The 12,473-nt window shown below is 36.9% G+C and overlaps 1 pseudogene; it reads left to right on the forward strand.

Moving 5' to 3' along the window:
- Positions 1 to 11,914, forward strand: part of LOC101592140 — an 81,658-nt pseudogene extending 69,744 nt beyond the window's left edge.
- The last annotated feature ends 559 nt before the right edge of the window (positions 11,915 to 12,473 follow it).

The raw sequence follows: 12,473 nt of genomic DNA on the forward strand, positions 1-12,473 counted from the left end.
TGTATCTGTTCAAGTCTACAAAACCTAATACAGTAATTGTGCCAGAATCATGTAAACCAAATAGTATTTTCAAGATACATTGTTAGTTTATTTCAATATTTCTAAATCTTAACTTCTTAGAAGGCAATGCTATTGCTACCCTAAGGTCATAAAAGCTAAAGCTGCTTCTTTTCTTTAAAATACGTCAATCAATACATTATTTTTTATTGGCTAAATGGTCATGAAATTGTTATTCACTTGGGCACACAATACAAGTGAGTCACTCTTTTTGTGATAAATTGTACTAAATTGACCAGTAAATTTGTAACTAGAGATTATTCAGTTGATAGTCACTTGACTCTTAAATCCATTAAAGAAAACATTGATGGAAAATGTCAAGGCTATTTGTGTGATAATTTGAAGGATCTTTAACTACTTTTCCATTTATCCTATGGATGCGAAATCTGTCAATGCAATGAGTTAAAAATACTGAAAGCTGTCCTTCTGTTAATACTAATGACTGCAGGTATTTACCCATTTCATTTCTGTGAATCATTTGCATTTTAGGATACATAATCAGTACAAATTACATAAAATTTGGTAAATAAAACTTAGATTTGATATTTCATTGAAAAAATATATACAACATTCTTGCCAGTAAAATAAAGAATGGTAAAGATTACAGAATTTTCTCCTAAAACTTAGTCAACTTGCAGAAATTGGTCATGAGATGACAATATTAGTAAGCAAGAGAATAAGTCAGCATGACTAATCAGCACAGCAAAACTACATAGGAAGATAAGCAAAAATGGCTTGTTCTGCTTTTTTTAAAGCTTTAATAATCCATGCATCACCAGTACAATTATACGTGCAGGTTCAAATCTGATTTACCACTGCCTTCCAGATCTAGCTGCCCAAAGGAGATTCATGTGACCACAAACCATCTGTAAAAGCATGCGTGCATTCCTGTTATCCCTGGTGAGAAACACTCCCTGAACCTCATGGTCCAAGCAGATGATTAATCCTTTTATAATCTTATGATTAGATTTAACGATCTGCTCATCCATTTTTCTAAGCTTTTTCAAGAAATATTGAATGTTTCCATCTGCCTGTGAAAAAGCAAGTATTTTAACCAATATACTTTTAAAATATTTAACAAAGACATTTGATCTCTTTCTCTCTCTTTCTTTTTTCTTTCATTTCTTTTCTTTTGTCTGTCTGCTTTCACTAACACTGTCTCCCTTCAGGATCTGAGGTGAATAAGTTAAAGAAGATGAATGCAAGAAGACAGAAAATTGATGGACTTGAGAAGCATGTAGATTATATTATGACATGGAGACAATCCATTGAAAGAATGTAAAAGATGTTATAATTGGGGGCCAATTTGTCTCCACTCACATTGTATTAATTATCTACCAAGGTGCTTTCAAGTATTCAAAGACTCAGCATCCAACTGCCATAATAATCTCTAGAGTATTTGCATATTTATCCTCTGAATCATAAAGACAGCTGTAAAAATAGGGTCTATGCAGAATCTGGAGAAGCAATAAACAGTTGGGGGGGCAAGGGCGGATTTTAATATACATATTATTAGTGGATTTTGCTATGCAGCACGTTCTCTGGAAACATTTGTTTCTCAGTTGCACTCTGTTTGCAATGGTATGATTATTAGTCATCTTGTTATTTCCCAAAATATAAAGTTTGTTATTAACTTTGATACATATATAATTACACTTGCTCTTTCCACATATGTTATTGACACAGTATTGCTTTTTTCTATTTCAATTTGGCTCCAGTTACTATTGTTTTTGGTGAACAACAGAGTTCACATCTTGAATGCTTCCCATGTGGATTATGAAGCATGGATTATGGAAAGAAAGAAAGCCCCTAAAGATTTTTCTAGGATCTGTGAAGTCATAGATAAGTACAATGAATTGGCTCTGGAAACATATAGAGAAATCTTACCTTAAACAATGCTAGTTGATAAATTATTTTTTTTAATATTATTTTCTGGGGCCAGGGAGATGGCTCAGTAGAATAAATGCTTCCCTGGCAAGCACAATGGCCTGAGTTCAATCCCCGGTTCCACACAATATCTATCTATCTATCTATCTATCTATCTATCTATCTATCTATCTATCTATATCTAATTTTGTAACATATTTTGTTACAAAATATATGGACGAGTTGTAATAAGGCTGGAGTTCATTTAGGTGATTCTAGAAGCTATGCTAAAAAAACCTATGTGGTTTTTACCTATGCTTCAATTTTCACCCCAAAATAATACTAGAGAGACCATATGATTGCTTAACAAATGGGTTATAGTCGTTATCAACTTGCTGTATTTTTATATTAAAATGACATATAGTACTATTTTAAGATACATCCTTTGATCTATGGGAAGTTCAGCAGTCTTCCCTTCCTTCCCAACCATGTCTCACCTGTCTGTCTACCATATGAGAGTTGATAGTGTGGACAAGAATATCATTTGGTGGGTTTGAGATTTAATTTATTGTTAGATGTGGTTTGATAATTTTAAAAGGTTTATGGAGCACCAGTGCTGTGTGCCGACACAGTGGTTGCAGCTAGTGTTTTTAAAGAACAGTGCCAGCAGTGAGCATTCAGTTCTTTGCATTACCAGGAGTTAATTCATCCTGCAGTATTAGGGAAGCTCTTCTGATAAAGGGTCAGGCAGCTAAAGATCTGTGCATACTAGCTGAGTCAGGATGGGAGAGGAACATGGACTTATATCTGTAGGAGATTTACAAGAATGTACTAGTCTGGTGTTCAAAGGAGCACAGATCAGCATAAGAATTAAAGCATTTGAGCTCAAAGGGAGATGGTAATAAAGGATGAAGCTGTGGGGATGAGAGGCATAATATTCAGTGTCTTGAAGGTCTGTGAAAAGCTTTGAATGCAGCAGACAGTGTTCATAAAGACACTGAGCAACGTACTCAGGGGTCAATTTAAAATGCTCCTAGCAAGTTATAGTGACATATGTCTGTAATCTCAGCAGATTACAGAAGGAGAAGCTGAAGGAGGATCACCATGAGTTTGAGATCAGCCACAACTACATACTGAGATCCTGTCTCAAACGAGCAATGAATCCTCTCAGGCTTTCACAGAGAGCAAATTGGTCAAGCAATGGCTGTGACTCATCCACATGGCTGACACTGACAAAGGATCTACAAACTGCGGTACAGGGTTACAGGATAAATCCTGAGGAGATTTGACTCACCTTGTCAGACACAAAAGTTGCAGTTCTTGTTATATAGGTCTTGCTTTATCTTGGTCTTAACCATCCAGCAGAAAAGTATAAAAATGAAGTATAAAAAGTAAAGCTGTATTAATGTGCTGAGCTATAAAAGGCTCAAGTCAGCAACTTCTGACATTGCCAGTCTTTTGGGAAACCCACTACTATTATGGACTACTAGACTATATTGGAATATTTTGCTGAATTCATGCATCTACAATATGTAAATGACAATGGAATACCCATCTCTGACAAAACTGAATAAAAAAAGGGGATACAAACGAAGGACCATTTTGTATCTGTATATTCAAAATAGTTAGGCTAGATATACAGGTACTTTCTCTTAATTCAATAAATAGGTTTATTCTAATAGTGTTTGTGGACAGGATATCATGTCTGCATCTTGTACTATGACTAACCACTAAGAAGACAACAATATGCAATGTATTAATTATTGAAACTGTCCTACTAATAGGTTTTGAAACTGTTTCATTGCTATTTGTTTCTCAATAAAATTATTTTTAAAAAACAAGCAACGAAGCTAGGAAGCAAACAAGCAGACAAAAAAGATGTTTTAAAAAGTAACTCACTACACTATACTCTATAGAATATCTTTAGACTGAGGAAAGTATGAATTGAGAGCAACAAATTAAGAGTATATTTCAAAGGTTCATTTTAGATGCAGTTGCTAGTTAGCTTAGGATACTTTCAGAAGGAGATATAGGAATGGGAAAGGGCCAGCCAAATAGCTCAGTGCATTAAACTGCCTGCAAGCAGACTCTGGGGCCAGGAGTTCAATCTTTGGGCTTGGTGTGGGGGCTGGGGAGACTCTGGGCCTGCAGTGCAGGTCCGGCCCCCCAGGGGTGTGCTGAGACCACAATTGAGACTGGGCCTGGTGGAGCGTGCCTCTATTCCCAGCTTTTGGGAGGCTGTAAACAGGAGATTCACTATGGGTCCAATCTCGTAGTGAGACCCTGAACACCCTGTAGACCTTTCCCTAAAATACAGTAAAAAAAAAATGGGAGATGGATTGGTCAGTTTTTATATCCCTCAGCCCAAAAAACAGGCACCAGAAACTTATGGATGAAAAGTTTATTTTGCTTCAGAGTTTTGGACTGCTTAGTCCATGGCTGGCTCCAACACAATGATGGCATCATGGAAGGGCCTGGCAGGACATCTGCTGACCTACGACTGACAGGAAATAGAAAGGGCAGAGAAGCTGGGGACGAGACAAATTCTTCAGGGCCCTGTGCCCCCTCCTTCTAAACATGTAAAAACTGTGAAGCTGTCATTGTATCAGTGCACTGGTCACCTTGGCCCCAGATGACCTAGGCACCTCCCTGAAGCCCTCCGAATACATGAGATATTTGGGTGGTGCAACCATAACAGAAGGATTTAATGATATGATCTATTGAAATTGGGGAGAAGTTAATGGAAGAAAAGTAATGATGGTTTCCCTCATCTTGGTTCTTGAAAACTCAGTTGATATATGGTTTGTTAGTTTTCTACTGGTGCGTAGCAGATTATTATCAACTTTGTGGCTTAAAACAATGCCTACTTACTTGTTTACAGTTCTGTAGGTTAGATGTCAGGGGGAACATGATGTAGACTTCATCTAAGGGTATCACAGGGTGGATATCAATGTGTGGATCAGGTGGAATTTTTGTCTGAAGGCTCTTCCAAAAAGAACAACACCACTCCCCAAACTTTTTCAAGCTTATTTTTTCTTGTGCATTCTGTTCCTTGAGTTTTAGGGCTGAGGTTCCCTTTTCCTTGCAGGTTGTCAACTACTGTGTTAAGAGAATATTATATGTTAAAGGAAAATTTGAAGTGCAGTTTCTAGTGAATGTATATGACTTTCATCCTGTGGTAAAGTAAAGAAATTGTAAGTCCAGTCATCTAAAGTTGGGGGGACATTTGTAACTCCATACATTATGGCTAGTTTCTCTCCTGTTTCAACTTTTCAATACCTTAACTCTTAGGTAGCAGAAGTTTTCTTGACAGAATCTCTTTCCCTCCTCATCTCTGTGTTTTAACATCCAGCCAGAGGCATTTTGGCACAGGAGAAAAATGAAAAAGTTTTGTTGAATTTTGAACCCTGATCCATACTATTACCTTTACCACTCTGTCACATAACATTTTCTAACTTGCTGATTTGCAGATAGATCATTCAGAGGATCTGCAAAGGAAGGTAGATGATTTTGTGATTCCTTTTCAGCATTTTAAGTTGCTTTAAGTAGGCAAGGAAACAGAGATTCATGTGTACAAGGTTTATTTATATGTAATGTCTTTGTAGTGCCAGAGTTCATGCCTTTTCTTTTAAAATTTTATTAAGAGGATCTGAGAAATCTTTCTAGCAATTAGAGTTTTAATAACCATATCTCCATCTCAAGCCTAGAGTCTATCAAAATAGAAATTCATATTACAAGTTGTGTACTAAGCATCAAACTTTTACTCAAAACAATTTTAAAAAATTATGTACTAGGCCTAGTTCTTCAAATTTCTGAAATTCTTGCTCAGCATTGCAAGAGGAAGCCACTGTTCATCAAGCAGGAGCCTTAGATTGCCTCCAGTTTCCTTGCTGAACAATTCCTTCCCTCAGTTGTGCTTCACTGTCATCGTGCAAGTCATTTTCAGAAATGTAAAGGGGAATATATTATTATGCTCTTGCATCTTGAAACTTTACTGCAGGCAGACATTTTGGTCTATATAGTTTTGTACAGCTAGTCAATAGGATAATGCAACACAATAAATAATTGATTATACTAATTGAATCAATTGTGGTGTATGATAGTTATTAGTAGTAAAGAAATTACGGTCAAGTACTGTCAGGATTTCTAGTGGTGCTAGATACACAATGAAACAAATTTTTGTTAGTTTTTATGAGAAATGAAAATTGAAATATTAAATATACATACTGTCATGCAATGAAGATTCCCTCCAAAATTTAAAATATCTGTTCCTAATTTACTTTCATGGACTTACAGTGGGAGAAATCCTCATATAAATGGAGACATTTTGTGCAAAACTGACATGTAAAGTTGAGAAATCACATTACAGACTAGCAAAAGTAAAATACTTTGTTGTTGACTCCAACTTACATATTTAGGAAACTCCTCAGTTATTCATGTTCTTTTCTCATTTAAACAATAGCCCGTGAAGTCATTTAAAGAATTGCTCATCATGGTACTCTATTTTTCTAAACAAAATTTGATTCTAAATTATGTTAATAACTTACCATACTGTATTTTATCCTTTAACTCCAGTTATGTTTTTTACTTGAGTAAACAAAGTACTTTATGCAGTCCAAACACTGAACTTGGAATTACTATCATGTTGACTTTTTATATTGTTAATGGCTTAATGGACAAAGCAAAATGGGTGACTCAGAAGTCCGGGAATTTTAACAAACGCTGTTGAATTTTATGTTCTTATAAAGGTCACTTCACATTATAGATCTGAGTGTGGTCATTATTAGCCCGGTATGTAAATATTTTGCTAGAATCTTCACATTATGTAACAATGTTAGTCACATTTCTGTCATTGCTCTTTCAGTATACACTGAAAAAGCACATGTGAAGTAAGAAACAGAAATCTGTGAAAATAGATAAAACTTCCATATACACAATTGGAAAGTGGTTTTTAGAAGCACCGTATAATGTGGTATAAGAAATTAAATTTTAAGGAGATCTATAGATGCAAATACTCAAAATTCTGACTCGGTGTATTTGTCTAACAAAGCAATATAAGAAAATCAGTTGCAGCTGAACTTAAAATCTTACAACAATAACCATTTTATCATATTCGTCTTGAATTTCTCATCAGCAATTTGAGGGAGTATTTCCTGGAATCCTTGTTCTGCTCCATTTGGTCTTGACAGAGATTGTCCGGTTATAGCATGATGGAGAGGGTGCCTACATAGAGCATCCTCATGAGCTTGCTCACATGTCTGGTGTCCTATGGGACTGCCTGGGGATGTCTCCACTTGTGTCAGTTAGATCCTCCACTTTGTGGGTGTCAGAGTAGCTGCCCTTCTATGTTTTATGTCAAAATTTTAAGGAGAGTCCCCTCAAGCAGTGCATGCCCATGATTGTGTATGACCTCCTTTCAGAAGTCGCTTTGCACCACTGCCACTGTGCTCTGTCCGTCAAGGCAGTCACAAGACCACCCAGGTTTCAGGGAGAGCCAAGTCTTTGTCACTGAGTTTGCAATCATATTTTTAAACTGCCTCAGTGCAAAGTCAACAGAATTGTAACTTCCACGTGGACAGCATTGGAGCAGGTGGCCCTCGAGCACTTTCTCATGCTGGTCTGGTTATGAGAAGAGCCTCAGCTAGAGCTGAATGGAAAACACAGGTTGCCAGCTGGAACAGAGAAATCCTACAAGGTGATTAGTCCTGAAGAGGTTGACTTCGGGTGACTGATAAGGAATAGAATTTTAAAAATATTTTAAGAATTATTGGAAACTCAATGGCCCTAACTTATTTTGCTTATTCAGCCAGGGTTGACCTTCTTTGAAGATGGCTAATAAATAAGAAACAATAGAATACTGTTTTATTTAAAGGAAGAAATAAAAAAATAAGTGACAGATACATTAATATTTTAATAGTTGTTGATACATGATTTTTCCCCATAATTTTATTGAGAAACAAATAGCAATGAAACAGTTTCAAACCAAATCAGTAGGACAATTTCACTAATTAACACATATAACATACATTCTTCCTAGTGGTTAGTTGTTGTACAAGATGCGGACATGATATCCTATTTACAAGCACCATTAGAACAAATTCCTCTGTTCATTAAAAATGTAACTATGCATCTATCCTAACCATTTTGAATACATAGATTCAAAATGGACATTCATCTGTATCCCCTTTTTTGTTAAGTTCTGTTATTTGAATATTATAGGTGTTCAAATTCAGCAAAATATTCTAAAAGAGTCCACTAGTCCATAATAGTATTGGGTCTTCCACTTGACTGACAATGTCAGAAATTGTTGACCTGAGTTCCCTACAGCTCAACATAACAGCATGGCTTTACTTCTTATATTTTGTTTTTATACTTTTCTGCTGGATGGTTAAGACCAAGTTAAAGCAAGGCCTATGCAAAAAGAGTTGTAGCTTTTGGGTCTGATAAGGTCAGTGAGATCCCCTCAGGATTTATCCTGAAATCCTGTACCTCAGACTGTAGAACCTTTGTCAGTGTCAGCCATGTGGATGAGTCATGGCCATTGCTTGGCCAGTGTGCTCTCTGTGAAAGCCTGAGAGAATGTTTTCTCTCCATGTGACTCTCCTTAGGCACACTTTACATCATTGATCACTTTCCTCTTTGGCCCCATAATCTCCTTGATCAGAAAATTTGGGACACTACCAAGTTACATGACATTACAGTACAAGTTCTCATATGTCCTGAATCTTAATTGACCTTGGAAGGCTAGGGCCAAAATGTTGGCTTTCCTTGCGACCCTCCTTTTTCTCTAATTTTGGTCTGCAAACTTAGGTTGTTAACCATCCAGAAGACAAGCTTATTGTTATTACCATACAACCTAGGCTGTTCAGCTTAACCTCACTATCTGTCTGAATATCAAACATCTTAGGCATAACAAGGAACAGGTATTTTTCATCAAGTATTGATACGTTGAACTTTAAGTCCCTACAGAATATGATGAAAAAAATTTAAAAATTAGAATGCATTTTAAAAATAGGCATAAAGAATTATATAATTCTCATGTTTATACGTAAGTCCAACAAATTCTTATGTTTATACGTAACCATATACAACCTTGAAGCAGGACAGTCCCACAATATTCCTTTTCCTGTCTCCTGCCTTCATTCACCACCCCCTTCTTTTTAACAATCATCTACCTGAGAGAAAGCACAGCAGCAACTGGCAAGTCATAACAAGCAGGCTGTATTCAGAAGGCCAGAATAACAGGCACTCCAAGCATGAACCCACTATTACAAATTGCCATCTTTAGTGGAGTTGCATAGTTCACAGGTGTCAGTATATATAGTTAGTAAGGGTGAGAATCTTTCCAATTAACTGCTAGATTCAAAAATCTGTAGATTCTCAGGATCACTGCCTTGCCCGTCTTCTAGTATAACTGTATGGCTTGTCACTGTCATGTTTCCTAACTCTTCTCCTTTCCCTCTCTTAATTAGTCCTTGAGTTCTTGCTTTCCTTTTACTTGTATTATACCTTGCTATTTTTATTTCTTCATTTGAGTTCTTATACTAGGGAAGATACATGATTTAATAATATAGAACATGATAGTGAAATGTATAAACTTTATTCTGTAACAGTTAATGGAAAAGCCATTTTTTTATTTTTGAAGAATACAAAATACTGATAGAAAAAAATCATTAGAAATGCTGCAAAATTTTACTAAACAAAATAATAGAGGACCAGCCAAATAGCTCAGTGGATTAAAGCACCTGCAAGCAGGCTCAGGGTCCGGGGGTTTGATCCCCGGGCCAGCCCACTGGCCCTGCCCTTAGGCAAGCTGAGAAGGCAATTGAGACTGGGTGTGGTGGCGTGCACCTATACTCCCAGCTCTTGGAATGCTATAAACAGGAGAATCACTGTGAGTCTGATCTAGCAATGAGACCCTGAACACCCTGTAGACCCTTCCCTTAAAAAAATACAAAACAAATAAACAAAACCCCAAAGTAACAGAAATTCAACAATGGTTGCTGTATTACATGATACTATCTTTAAATTAGCTGTTCAGATTACCAGATAGAAACATGGAAGACACTGAAAACAGGAGGATCACTATGAGTTTTAGCTGCATAATGAGACCCTGTACCAAGTCAATAAATAAATAAAATTTAAAAAAACAATATGATGACCAACAGAAATCAACAATGCAATTATCCAAATTATCCTGCATATATACATAAATACATCTTTTTCACTTCTTTTTTTTTTTTGTGCTTTTCTTCACCCCATTTTTTCCTTCCCAGTGAACAAAGGGAGCAGTTAATACTTAATTTTTTTTTAAATTTGTTGACTTTAAGTTCTAACTCAGGGATATTCCTCACTTCCTTTTCCAAACTCAAAACAATATTTAGCATGCATTTTTTTCTCAGCTCCTTATTTTGTTGTTATTCTTTTAAAACCAATTTTTCAGGTTTGTATCTGGTAACTTAAACAACTAATTTGAAGAAAATATCATGCGATACAGCTGCCATTGTTGAATTCCTATTACTTTGCTGGGTGAAATTTTGTATAATTTCTACTATTTGTTTTTACTATTTTATATTATTCAAAAAATAAAAATTTTTATGGTCAAATGTTGTTGTTATGGTCATATAATTTAAAATATGGAAAAAATAAAAAAAATTTAAAAACCATGTGATTTTTAAGGTTCATTTAATTGACCTTCATCATCTCAGTGTCCTAAGAATTAAAATGACAAATTCTTCCTAAGAACACAAAAAATAGTTATAATACTATTTTATTAGGTCTTTATAAACCATCAATTAAATACATGTACATCAATTTTCCTAAATGCAATGTGGCAAAACTAGAATTTTATAATAACTGTACTGTCAATTTCTGCTGGTCATCATGTTTTTAAATTTTTTTTATTTATTTTATCATTTGCAATAGGGCCTCACTACACAGCTCAGATTTGTAGTGAGCCTTCTCTCTCAGCCTCCCTAGCACTGGGACTGAAAACACTGAACAAATGAAATCTATGGTCAAGGCCAGCCAAAGAGCTCAGCAGATTAAAGCACCTGCAAGCAGGCCAGGGGTTTGATCCCTAGGCTTGCCATGCTGGCCCCACCCCTGGGGTGCTCTGAGATGGCAATTGAGATTGGGTGTGGTGCCCCTCGCCTGTAATTCCCACTCTTGGGAGGCTGTAAACAGGTGGATCACTATGAGTCTGATCTAGATCTAGTAGTGGGACCCCAAACACCCTATAGACCTTTCCTTAAAATATGAGAGAGACAGAGAGAGAGAGAGAGAGAGAGAGAGAGAGAGAGAGAGAGAGAGACCTCTTGTCTAGTACTTTTTCTGTTCTCTCATCTTTCAGTCTAGTCTTTTTTGAAACAACTGTTGCTCACAACAAAATAAAAAAAAACAAAGTAACAATATATATTATAAAGCAATAGTATAAAAATGCCTTAATTGTTTGATTTAATAAAATTTAAGTAAATAACCTAAACAGCAAAAGGATTTAGAATATAGGCAAACTGAAGAAATCTTAAAATGCAAAAACTGCTTAATTGGAAGCATTAAAGGTTAGAATGAATTTTAAGAAGCAAATAATATCGCTTTGAAGAATGACCAAGCAGGAGAAGAGCTGCGATCACGGTGCACCGGCAGAGACCAGCAAGTGGTGGTGTATGGAGAGGTCTGTGGCTTTTGAGAGAGTCTTCAAGCAGTTACCATCTCAAGCAACACAGATGTTTCTCTTTATTCATACGATGAAGATCAGGGATCTAAGCCTATCCGAAAAGCTAAAGAAGCACCATTTGTCCCTGTTGGAATGGCAGGCTTCGCAGCAATTGTCACGTATGGATTACACAGATTGAAGAGCAGGGAAAACCCTAAAATGTCCGTGCAGCTGATCCACATGCACGTGGCAGCCCAAGTCTTCGTTGTGAGCACAGCGACCCTTGGCATGGGCTATTCCGTGTATCGGGAGCTCTGGGCACAGCCTAAGTCCTAGAAGAAGAGACACTCTCTTGGACTCTTCGGAAGTGCTTGCTTCAGTTAGACATCTCATGTGGAGGTTACGTATTTGTGTTAAAAATAAATCCTTCCAGTTGGTTCAAACAGTATTATAGTATTTGGAATAATGTTTCTTCCTCGCAGACTTGATGACTACATTAGTGGTGGTTGGTTCACTAACTGTGTCACTCAGGCCCCACATGAAAGAAGCAGGTCGCCTCTGTGCACTGGATAGCGTCAAAGTCCACCTTCCCTCACCCCTCGTGACGGTTCCTCCTGAGGTTACGTATTTGTGTCATACTGACCCCAGTTACTCCTGTTTTTCCTTGTCTGCCTTGAGGACCGGGGTGAGGACTTGGTTGTTGGGACTGGCTGGCTCCGAAAGAACTCTTTCTAAGCACGTGTGAGGTGTAGCTTATCGCCCTCCCACAGCTGACGCGGCTGGTCGTGCATGCTCAGACCTAGAATACGTACACGAACGCTGCATTGAAGTCATGTTTATTTCAGAATCACACTTGAAAGCACAAAGTAGCGTGACTGTGAATTGCAGTTTAGTT

This window comes from Octodon degus, unplaced genomic scaffold (assembly GCF_000260255.1).
Source record: "Octodon degus isolate 3935 unplaced genomic scaffold, OctDeg1.0 scaffold00241, whole genome shotgun sequence".
Lineage (NCBI taxonomy): Eukaryota > Metazoa > Chordata > Mammalia > Rodentia > Octodontidae > Octodon > Octodon degus.